This window comes from Podarcis raffonei, chromosome 8 (genome assembly GCF_027172205.1).
Source record: "Podarcis raffonei isolate rPodRaf1 chromosome 8, rPodRaf1.pri, whole genome shotgun sequence".
In the NCBI taxonomy this organism is placed as follows: Eukaryota; Metazoa; Chordata; class Lepidosauria; order Squamata; family Lacertidae; genus Podarcis; species Podarcis raffonei.
In genome coordinates, this window is record NC_070609.1 from 37611141 (window position 1) to 37622913 (window position 11773).

The 11773-nt window shown below is 41.3% G+C and overlaps 1 non-coding gene across 1 annotated transcript; it reads left to right on the forward strand.

Moving 5' to 3' along the window:
* The first annotated feature begins 4209 nt into the window (after positions 1-4209).
* On the forward strand, positions 4210-4316 carry LOC128420421 (U6 spliceosomal RNA). Its single transcript, XR_008332027.1, has one exon. It is a non-coding gene; the product is annotated as a U6 spliceosomal RNA (small nuclear RNA).
* The last annotated feature ends 7457 nt before the right edge of the window (positions 4317-11773 follow it).

Below are 11773 nucleotides of genomic sequence, written 5' to 3' on the forward strand. Positions count from 1 at the left end.
CCCAGGATCTTGTCCCAACGTTCTAACCACTACCCCGTCACCCTCTCAGACTGTCTCAGGGTCAGGGTAACACCCAGTTACATTAAAATCAGTCCAACTGGCAGCATTGGAAGTGGTTCGAGGAGATTTCGTGTGGTCTGAACACTCATTTATTTTACTTTATTTTTTATAACAAAACATACATGAACAAGCATTCAACATATAATTAGGGATGGAAAGATATGCAGTTTGTGTTCTCTTAGTTTCCCAATCTTGAATTCAGTTCTCCACATTTTGCAGCAATCTTGAATTTATTTTTTAGAAAATGATCCTCATAAAAATTCATCAGCACCTTAGTGCAAATTTCTACTAATAAACACATTTTTGTGTGCAGTTTTGAATAATGTACACATTTTTGCAAGCAATTTCCCCTAATGGAATGCATTTCTGTGCATTATTTGTGCCAATGTAGTCGTTTTTATGTACACTTTCCTTACTACATGCCTTTTTGTAGGCATTGTATGGCTGGAGAACTGCATCACAAAATTTAGATAAGTGCAAGTTTCGAAGGAAGTTTGCGTTTCAGTTCTCATCTTGCTTTGGAAAGTGGAAATTTATTAGATATGGCTTCAAATGAGACCTGAATCGAATTCCTCCTCCATCTATCCATTCAATACAGTTGTCATATTTGAAAACAAAAAACAAAACCCCACCTATATCATTAGTTCCCTTTAGTTCTATATGCATAAATGTATATGAAATCCATTATAAAGTTCCTTTTATTACACCCATTTCTCTCCTTTATCACAGCTCATTGAACAGGTTTCACAGGGTTCTGGGTATGGTACAAGAACCTGCAGAACCTATTTCCCACAGTGGCCAAGAGCAAGAAGTGGACACATAAGCATAAGCAACTCGCTTTCAACTCTATTGGTGGTGAGGAAATGGCTCCCTCTTTTTCATTTTGCCTCCAAATCCAGCAGAAAGCAGGTTGCTCCATTCTTTGATCTTCATGAATCAGGATAATTATTGGCTCAAGGATCTGCACACAGAACAGGGTCCTGTCTAGCCAGGCAGCCTGAAAAAGAGCAAAACTATTTTAATGCATAGTTGCATATTTTCATCCGGTTTTTAATGTGGTGTTACATTGATATTTTGCATTGTATTACATGCACACCAATCTGGGACCCAATAGGATGAAGGACAGTCTAAAAGTATAGTGAGTTAATTTATAGATTGGATGGAGCAGGTTGTTGTCATGAAAACGAATAGCCTTTTTTTAGTCTTTCAGGTGCTTGAGATTCTGTGTAGTCTTCTTTCAATTCTCAAAGGTTTAAGAACATACGAAGAGCCCTTTTGGATCAGGCCAATGTCCCATCTAGTCCAGCACCCAGCTCTCACAGTGGCCAACCTGATGCCTCTTCTGAGAAGCCCAGAACTGGAGCATGATAACATTAAAAAAAGAAAAGGGAAACACCAGCCAACTTCTTTTGAACAATGTATTTGCCCCTGGAATGAATTCCTTGCAGTCTTCTATATTGTAAGCATTTGCTCTACACAGGGCTGGCCTGAGGCTGGCCTGGAAGGTGCAGCTAGTACAAAATGTGGCAGCTCAACTGCTCACTGGGGCAGAATGTTTCTATCATGTTGTACTTCTACTGAAAGAATCAAACGAGCTGGCAGTTAGATACCAGGATATGCTCAAGATGCTGGTATTGGCATGCAAAGCCCCACACAGCTTGGGACCAGATTACCTAATCGATCATCACACGCCCCTTATATACCCAACTGATCACTGTGTGCTGCCAGAGAGGGCTTCCTGCAGATACCATCTCATCAGAAGGTCCATTCTGTACAATACAGGAACCTGGACATAAGAACATAAGAAGAACCTACTGCATCAGGCCATCTTGTCTAGCATCCTACTCCCACAGTGGACAACTAGTTGTGTCTTTGGTGAAACCCACAAACCGAACTCTGTGGTTTCCAGCAGCTGGTATTCAGAAGCATTGTTGCCTCTGGCCATAGAGGTAGAGCAGAGCTATCACAGGCATCATCACAAGCATGGAGGCACCGACTGCCCACTGGAATGTCCTCTTCTTACATATCATACATGCACTGTTTTGGTTATATTTCTGCCTATTGAAGATCTTCTGTTTCCAGCATGCCTTTTAAGTGGAGAATTGTAAATCCAAGTCCATATACACTGGTACCTCTGTTTACGAACTTAATTCGTTCCGGAGGTCTGTTCTTAACCTGAAACCGTTCTTAACCTGAGGTATCACTTTATCTAATGGGGCCTCCCGCTGCCGCCGTGCCGCCGGTGAGCAATTTCTGTTCTCATCCTGGGGCAAAGTTCTTAACCCGAGGTACTACTTCCGGGTTAGCGGAGTCTGTAACCCGAAGTGTTTGTAACCCAAGGTGTTTGTAACCCGAGGTACCACTGTATGTACTGGACTTGAAAACTGTTTCTATGTATATTTTTATGGTCAGTGGCTTTTTTTAATTGTTAAATTGCTTTGTGACGTTTTATGGGAAGCAGTTTATATATGAAATAAATTAATTGAAATTTAAATATATAATTTTAACGATCCAGAAAAAAGCAAACCTAGTTTTAAAACTGTCAAGAAAAGCAAGCTAAAACAATGGTTTGTGAACATACATACATGCATGTGTATCCATTTTTCATTAAATGCATGTCACTGTTTTTTTCTGTTACCATAGCAAGTAATAAGAGCAAATATATATATTGAAAGCAAATGACTGTAAACTGTTTACGTTCCATTATTTCATTCTCTGCTGCTGTGCTGAGTGTTTGATGGAATCAGATGTGGAGAATATATCCCACCCTTTCTTTAAAACCTCAGTGGAATCTTGAGAGACAGGACTTGATCCTGAGTGGCCACCATCTCGGCCACTATGGCACAATTTTCTCACAAATTCCCTTTCATTTCAGTGGGGTCTCCACCAAAAAACTTCCCTGCTGACTGCATACTCCAAGGAAAGGAAAGGAAAGGAAAAGGAAACCTCTCAAAATCAGCAAGCTGGGGAGCAGAACATTTTTGGTGAAAGTAGACTTGCTCTGTGACTGATAGAAATGATAAAGACTTGATCAAAATTTCATAGGCATTAGTATGGTGCCCTGCATCTCTGCTGAAGCCAAGAGTTTGGCTCTGAGAATGTGTTAGATGAATGGAATAAGTGTCACATTCTGACTGGGAAGGTAAAAAAACTTAACCTGAAATTTAGCCTTAACAATGGTCAGAATGTGCGTTTCTCCTTTTAGGAAGCCAAATTACCTCTAACTGCTCATGGTTGCAAAGTATTTTGATTAATCCAGAACAGCTGGGCTCTTTTCATATGGTTAAATGAATGTGCATTACTTTCACTTTCCACCTCTGAGAAGAAAGGGAGAAAAATCTATGGTTTAAAAAATAATAAATTAGAGAACTGTGGAAATATGCTGCAAGATTCTTCTTTCAGGAAAAACAAAAGGCGAGGGCAAACAGGAGGCTGCAGTTAATATTTTATCCATCCTTCCTTTACCAGAAAGAAAGTCAGTCTTGACATCTATCCTTTGAACACAATCTTGAACTGAGGCTATTGCTTCTCTGTGACCCAGAGAGACAAGGCAATAATGATAAAACAGACTGGCTTGTTTCTTTCCAAGCTGCGTGGCCCATTCTCATGGCAGATTTACCACTTCCAGCAAGAGCCCAAAAGCAAGAAGCGTGCAGCCAAGATGCAGAGATACCTCCCTGGATCTTGGTTGTCATGTAGCGGTTGAAGTTCAGCCCTGCCTTGCCGCATACAGAATGTAGTATTGGCAGGAGGGGTGAGCGAGAGAGGGAGGGAGGGAGACGGAGAGAAGGTAAGTATTCCTGACATATGGAGGCCATGAGGGGAAAGGTAGATGGCAGAAAGTTACAGAGAGCATTATCACTTCATCTTCCCATACGCCCAGGTGGAAGGAGGGCAGGCCAGTGGGATTGCTTGTCTGGACCCATCAAAGATGCAAAGGTACAGGGAAGACAGATGAAAGCTCACACAAGTTCAAGGGGCCTCCAGTCTGCAGATCCACAGATGAAAAAGACAATAGGATGGCAGGTGGGGGAATGTAAGAAGAGCCTGTTGGGTCAGGCCAATGTTTCCACATCCTGTTTCCACAGTAGCCAAGCAGGACCTGGGCACTGTGGTGTCCAGCAACTGGGATTCAGAAGCATTTATTGTGTGCTCACTTCGGTAGTACATATACTAAAATTGGAACGATACAGAGATGATTAGCATGGCCCATGCGCAAGGATGACACGCAAATTCGTGAAGCATTCCTTATTTTTGCTCAGAAATAAACAAGCAGATACTGTCTTTTTCAGTAGAATCTTTATTGAAAGTTTAATTTTAATTTTTTTAAAAAAGAACCATTTATTGCCTCTGACTATGGAACGAAGCAGGGACGCGGGTGGCGCTGTGGGTAAAACCTCAGTGCCTAGGACTTGCCGATCGCATGGTCGGCGGTTCGAATCCCCACGGCGGGGTGAGCTCCCGTCTTTCGGTCCCAGCTCCTGCCCACCTAGCAGTTCAAAAGCACCCCTAAGTGCAAGTAGATAAATAGGTACCGCTTTATAGCGGGAAGGTAAACGGCGTTTCCGTGTGCTGCGTTGGTGCTGGCGCGCCAGAGCAGCTTCGTCACGCTGGCCACGTGAACCGGAAGTGTCTCCGGACAGCGCTGGCCCCCGGCCTCTTAAGTGAGATGGGCGCACAACCCTAGAGTCTGTCAAGACTGGCCCGTACGGGCAGGGCTACCTTTACCTTATGGAACGAAGTAGAGCATAACCATTGTGGCTAGTAGCAGATTCAACTGCGTACTGAAGACCTCATTTGCACATTCAGGGCTCGTCCACACTTCCGCTTCTCCTGATGCTTTTCTCCAGGAAAAATCTGCTGAATTGGAGCAAAGATCAGTAGGGTTTTCTGTGGAGTGACGTTTGCTCCAATTCAGCAATAAAGAGTGGGGGGGGGTTGCCACGGAAAGTGGTGGGGCAAATGGAAAACCACTCAGACCTGTGCCTAGAAAGGATGGGACAAGTGGGACCCATGTTTTCTAGGCAGAGGACAAGCAGAAGTATGGATGAGCCTCTAGTTTGTGATTCAGAAGTTCCATGAATGTCTTCCACATTGTCAGATTAGTGTGACTTTTTAGGACAATTCAGATAAGGCCTAGGACTTTTATCAATCAGAATAAGAAGCAATCTTGGCTCCAGGCTTGGGGGAGGGTTGTGGGGCAAGGCACCTTCCATGGGTTGCCTTGCCTCACTGAATCTGCCTGCTCACTGCAGTAGGCCCAGGGAGCTCTTCATGTGAGGATATCCTTGACGACGGTGTGGAAACTTCAGGATGAATCAAAGCCATGCTCACAGCCAGCTCCTTCGATTTCAGTGGGTCTGCTCTGAGTATGACTTAATTGGATACAAACTTTCAAAGAGGGCAGCACACAGCAGCCCAATTATTATCTGAGGCCAGTGGTCAGGAGCTCATGGCTCCCATGAGCCCATGCTGCAGGACTGGCACTCCTTGCCCACCTGTTTGCAGTCTCAGTTTGAGGTGCTGGTTTTTGGCTTTTAAAAGTGTAAGCAGCTTGAGGTTCTGTTCACTTAAGGGATGAGCTCCTCCCAGGCAATCCGCCTTAGATCAGGGATGATGGTTGTGGGGCACGCATGATTATTATTATACATTTATTTATACCCCACCTTTTTCTCTGACAGGGACTCAAGGCAGCTTGCAGATAAAATAGGAACAGCTAAAAACATGGGGGTGGGGTAGGAAACAACCATCAAAAAAACATTTAAGAATTTATAGAATTAAAACTATATCTATCTATCTATCTATATGAGATCTATTGAAAAACATGCAGGTAATTACAATATAAACAGCATGGCACCAGCCCTTTAATTAAAAGCAGTCAGTTCCCAAAGCTTGTAGCAATAAGAAGGCCGGCAGAAGGACAGCAAGGAGGGAGCCACTCTAACTTCTCTAGGGAGGGAGTTCCAAAGCCTGGGAGCAAATACCAGGAAGAAACTTAATGGGTCCAAACCAAAGATGGAAACACTTCTCTTTTGGGATGCATTTGCAGCAGTGTAAGATCAGTTTTAAGCTACATTGTTTATGGGATTTAGGGTATTGCTTGAACTTAATTTTTATTTATTATTATTATTATTATTATTATTTCATTTTTTACTTATTCCCGACCTTTTTTAAAAAGGCAGACTAGAAATGGAAGTTAATTATGACTGAAAGCACTTTGACAGTGTGATTGAGGCGTGTCTATTCCTAGGGTAACTCCCAGACAAGTGTGCCTAGGATTGCAACCCCAGTAACTTCAGAGAGGTAGTGCCCAGATTGCAAAACGCTCAGCTCATAAAAGAAATAACAATCAGAAGAACGCAGGGTATGGTATGTTAATTAGCAGATTCTGCAGACAACGGAGATGATTCCAGGTGATATTTTTGTAACACTCTCTTCTGAATGGAAAAAAATGCAAATCTCGGTTAGCAGTACTTATGTACAAAACTGGTTCAGTGTGCAAGCCTGTCCTTTCCTGTTGCATTGACTCCTCTACTGTGAGCAACTGCTCCTAAAGACTCTATTTTGGCACACGCTCTCTTACTACACCCTCTTGAATGCAAATCCACCTTGCTTCCTCTAGGCATAGGAACACACCCATCGCCCTGCAGTCAAATGATCATGGGGGGGAACTGATTTGCACGAGTATTTACAAGTGCCTTAAATACCAACACCGTTGCAACATTTCACAGATGTGCTGCAGTCATTTTTAATGTTATGAAATGTGGAGAAGGCTAGGCGTACTGGAGCCACAAATGCACACAAAGAAAGAGAGAAATCCCTCATTAAATTTGTTCTGGAACACTTTTCTGTTCGTATCACATGATGCGGTTCCGCCGGAGTTGATGCAGCAAGAGTATTCCAGAGTGTTGCTTGCATGTGAAAGACAGATGCAAAGTCTGACTACAACAGAGGCAATGTGTTTCACAAAGCAACTTCAGCCAAATGAACCTTCACCTGGAAGGATGTGCTCTATTGTGTCTTTAAAAATCATTGCCAAAATCGCCTGCAGGGCCCAGAAACAAAAGCGAAAACCAGCTGATGAGCTGAACTCTAAAGGAACACTAGCAAGACTAAAATCTTGAATTTCTTTGAGGCAGGGGCAAGTCCAAATCCAAATCTCATTTCACTTACAGTCCACTAACCAGAAACAAAATGTAATAGTTACAGAATATTGAAAAGTACTTTAAAAGGCAGGAGGAATTAAAAAGCAAATTGCTGCATTTAGGAATTTTTGCAGCTTGCTATGCAATTTAAAAAAAAAATAAAATACAGATTTTCTAAGATAACCTTTGTCAAAACTCCTGAAGCTTTCTTATTGGGTATTGTAGGTCAAGATTTACCAAAAGACATGACAACAACAGTCAGAATGTTACTAGCTCAAAGATGGAATAGCGACGAAATACCAACGAAAGAACAATGGCAAGAAAAGTTAATGGAATACGCAGAAATGGCGAAGTTAACTGACAGACTTAAAGATAACGACAATAATGACTTTTAAAAGGATTGGGAACCTTTTAAGATATATATACAGAAGCAATGCATTGAAATCAGCTCACTTGCAGGATTTGAGTAATACACTCACAATGAGCAAATACAAACAGTAAACACAAATAGGGACTAAGAGGTTAAGAATACATTAGGAAATAAACTTATTTTAGCATAGAAGGTACACAAAATTATATGCAGAACAGAAATTATATACTCTAAACCAGAAAGGGAAGTCGGAGAAAGTTGGGGGAGGGGGGTAAATTGAAAATGTAGAATGTAATCTGAATTTTCTGAATATGTTAAAATTTGATGAAAAATCTCAATTAAAAATATTTACAAAAAAAGAAAAAGAAATAAAATTACAGATTTTCTCTAAAATGGGAGAATCTGTCGATTTCTGTTTCTCATTTTCCCAATATTAAGTTCAGTTCTCCACATTTCCACATCTTTTTTTTTAAAAAGTGCTCTTGAAAATTCATCAGCATTTTAGTGCAAATTTCTACTAATATGCACATTTTTGTATGCAATTTTGCCTAAATTACACATTTTTGCAAAGCATTCATTTGCAGGGCAGTTATATGGCAATATGCATTCATCCCTATTTGCTTGTGCAGTGTTTATGCATCTTCATGTTAATCATTTATTAATCCCACACTTTCCAGTACTCATCGCTATCACTTTCTAACCACAAAAACTATGTGTTTTCCCCTGAACATGAAGATTTGTTGCACTAAGGGATACATGTGCTTTAATCCGTTTTAATTGTGCAAACCTAAATTCCAGTTTGCCATTGAATCCCTCCTGCAAAACACTGGCAGCTGTAGGCACCCTGGCTCCAGTGTCATCTGAATCACCATAGGTTCCCTACCCGTGTGGGAAATCATTTGTTAAATATTTATTTTACTACTTAAATCATTTAAGAGATTAAATAACATCAAGGCTTAGATGTATCAAATTATTTTGAATTGCTCCCCAATGACATGTATTATTTTTTTCTCATTTATTTGTCACTTGCTCCATAAGGAGTAAGGGACTAAAATGCATGGCACTTTAGCTGAAGAATGCAACACTCTTGTTCCATATTTCTGCATTTCTCTCATCACTGCTGACCCATTTGTTCTCTGCTTTCTCAGGATGTAGCATCCATTGGATGACTACAATTTTGACTACCAAGGGCAGGAACTGATTATTATTATTATTATTATTATTATTATTATTATTATTAATAATGTATTTATTTATTTATACCTCACCCATCTGATTCAAGAAATCATGCCCTTAAAAATATAACTTTGAAATACTTAGGTCTCACTTTCAGAACAACAGTTAATACATTTGATACCATTTAATTGTTGTGTGTGTTTTAGCAGAAGTGTGCTGCCTAGACAAAGAGCTATATCCTTCAAGATGAGTTGTGTTATTCTGGAGTGAACATGAAGAGAGTTGGAGGCGTTCCTTCTCCCTTTGTCTTTCTAGCCCCTTCCACAAAGACCTTCTAACACCATTAAGAGGAAAGGAACAGCATTCTCAGAACTGTATTAACTAGGGACAGCCCCCTTTTCTGGATTAAGAGGGTCAAGTCACTTTAAAATACTTAGGTGTAGGTAGGTAGGTAGGTAGGTAGGTAGGTAGGTAAGCTCAACTGAGAAAGGGACCACTTGGGCCTAGTGGATGCCAGCTTGCTTGGTGAGCAGTAAGAAGCTATGAGATATAAGAAGGCTTCCTTCAAAAAGTGGAAGTTCACATTTAAAGTCAAATCTATCAAATCCACACTGGGTGGGGGGCATCCTGTTTCACCACCTGAGGCAAAATGGGAATTTTTGACTCCCACCCTCCCAAAACTAATAGATTTCCATTTTCCGAAACAATATGAAAACTCAAACACAAACAACTTATGAAATTTGCACTTCCGAATTTTGTGATGCAGTTCTCCAACCAAATTATTTTTTACAAAAAGGCATATTTTAGTGGAAAGTGTGCATAAGAAGGAATATATAAGTGAAAACTTACAAAAATGCATTATATTGGGAGAAATTGCTTGCAAAAATGTGTGGATTATTCAAAACTGCAGACAAAAGCATGTTTATTAGGAATAATTTCCAATAAAATGCTGAAGAATTTTTATGATGATTTTTTTAAAAAATGGAAATTGTCGCAGAAATGTGGAGAACCAAATTTCAGGTTGGAAAAAATGTGAATCTGTAAGAACCAATACAGACAGATCTTTCCATCCCTAGTTGCTGTTATGCACACTGGAAATTGTACAACACTGAATTTCCCTGGGTTGTTCCCTGAAGGAAGTTTTCAACATTCTCAATCAGATCCTGAAACTAGACATTGGAGTTATTTTCAGGTCTGCACCTGTTTATTTGTTTGTTTGTTTGTTTGCTTGCTTGCTTGCTTGCTCCCAAAGGGAGGTTACAACATATAATACATGATAAAACACGCAATTAACAAATGAAATGAAAATCTGCTGGTTTCCCACCACCCAGACCAAACTTACAGTGTTAAAAAGGCTAAACAGAAAGGTAGGCTTAAATTTAAATTGATTTCTTTATGTCTCCATTTGCTGGTGCAATTTCAAGTGTGTTTGTGCTCCAAGATTTGCCCTTTGCAAACCTCCATTCATACATCTGCACAATATAAATCTCACATTGTTGCAGTCATATTTCACCTGGTAGACAGCTTCAAACTCTTCAAGTATTAATGAGGCTCTACTCATTTTGGAGTGCTGATCATGCCAAAAAAAAATTTACATTTAATCTTACTGGATTGTGCTAATCAATCTACACTTTTCTCTTTTTCAACGCTATTTTCTTCCCCATTTCAATCCTGTTCAGGCACGCTGCACAGTGATGCTTATCTCCCCAGCCACCCATGGGCATAATCCAACAGAGTTAAGTTTGTGAAAAAGCCCACTGGGTTTCCGTGAGCGAAAGCCCATTTACCTCTATGCTGGATTGCAGTGAATGAGTCCAGTGTTCCCCACCACTATGACTCTCATTGGGTTGTTCCACCTTGGAATATTTCCCTGTGGAATTGCGGGCACTCAATGAAGCTGAATGTTGGAAGATTCTGGGTGGATCAAAGAAAGTCCTAGTTAGTTAACCCATGGAACTTGCTCCCACGGGAGAAAGCAATGGCCACCAATCCAGATGTCTTTAAAAAGAGGACTGGGTAAATGCATGGAGAAGCAAGCTATCAACTAGCCATGATGGCTATGCTTTGTCTCCACTGCCAGAGAAGACCAGTTGTTGGGAATCGCAGGAGGAAGAGGCTATTCTTGCACTCAAGTCCTGCTTGAGGGTTTTCCACAAGGAACTGGTTGACCACAGCGTGAACAGGATGCTGGACTAGATGGACCTGATTTAGCAGGCTCAGCTTATGTCCAAAGGTCCACAGGCCATCTCCTGCAAACTAACTGCTTTTCTGCTTGATGAAAGAGTTTGGTGAGCAGATTTCCAAGGGTACCATTGGCACTTCATCCACCACAGCAACTGATACTGTATATCCTGATATCTGCAGCCCCGGGAGGCTCTTGGGGGCAGCTTCTGCAGAGCCCTTTGACTGCCTTTGAAAGGAACCTTCGGAGGAGACATTGAGCTGCTAATGAAAGGGCTGCTTCTAGTCGCTGTCTCTCTCGCTCATGGAGGTTTCTCTGAAAGCAAGACAAATGAAGAGCATCACGGCTCCAAAGCCTGCAGGCAAAAGGAAAGAAGACGGACTACCCTGGGCTTTCAAATTTCCAGATTTCTATGCTCATCTCATGATTTAAAAGGGTTCACTCAGAAACACACTGGAGCCATAAGGCTCTCCCTCATCCAGCCTAGGTCTAACAGGCAGACTTCCTTGGCAGGAGCTTACAGCTGGTGGCAGATGGGCAAAACCAGCTCTTAAAAAGCAAAGAGGAGGAAAGAACTGAAATTATTAGGATGGTAAACCATCCATCTTTTTTTATTTTAAAAAAATCACTGCCAAACCACGGCCACATTCAGCAAGGAGTGCTGCCTCTTCCATGGAACACCAGGATGTGGGGTTCTTCTGGAGTGTGGGGTTACCCTTGTTCCAGGGGGCTATGGGCAAAACTTTGAAGGGATCTCATCCTTCAGTGGGGGTTAAGCCTTCTCTGGATGATAGCTCCACCAGCTCCAGAAAGAAGAGCACCCAGATCTGAGCCAAAGGG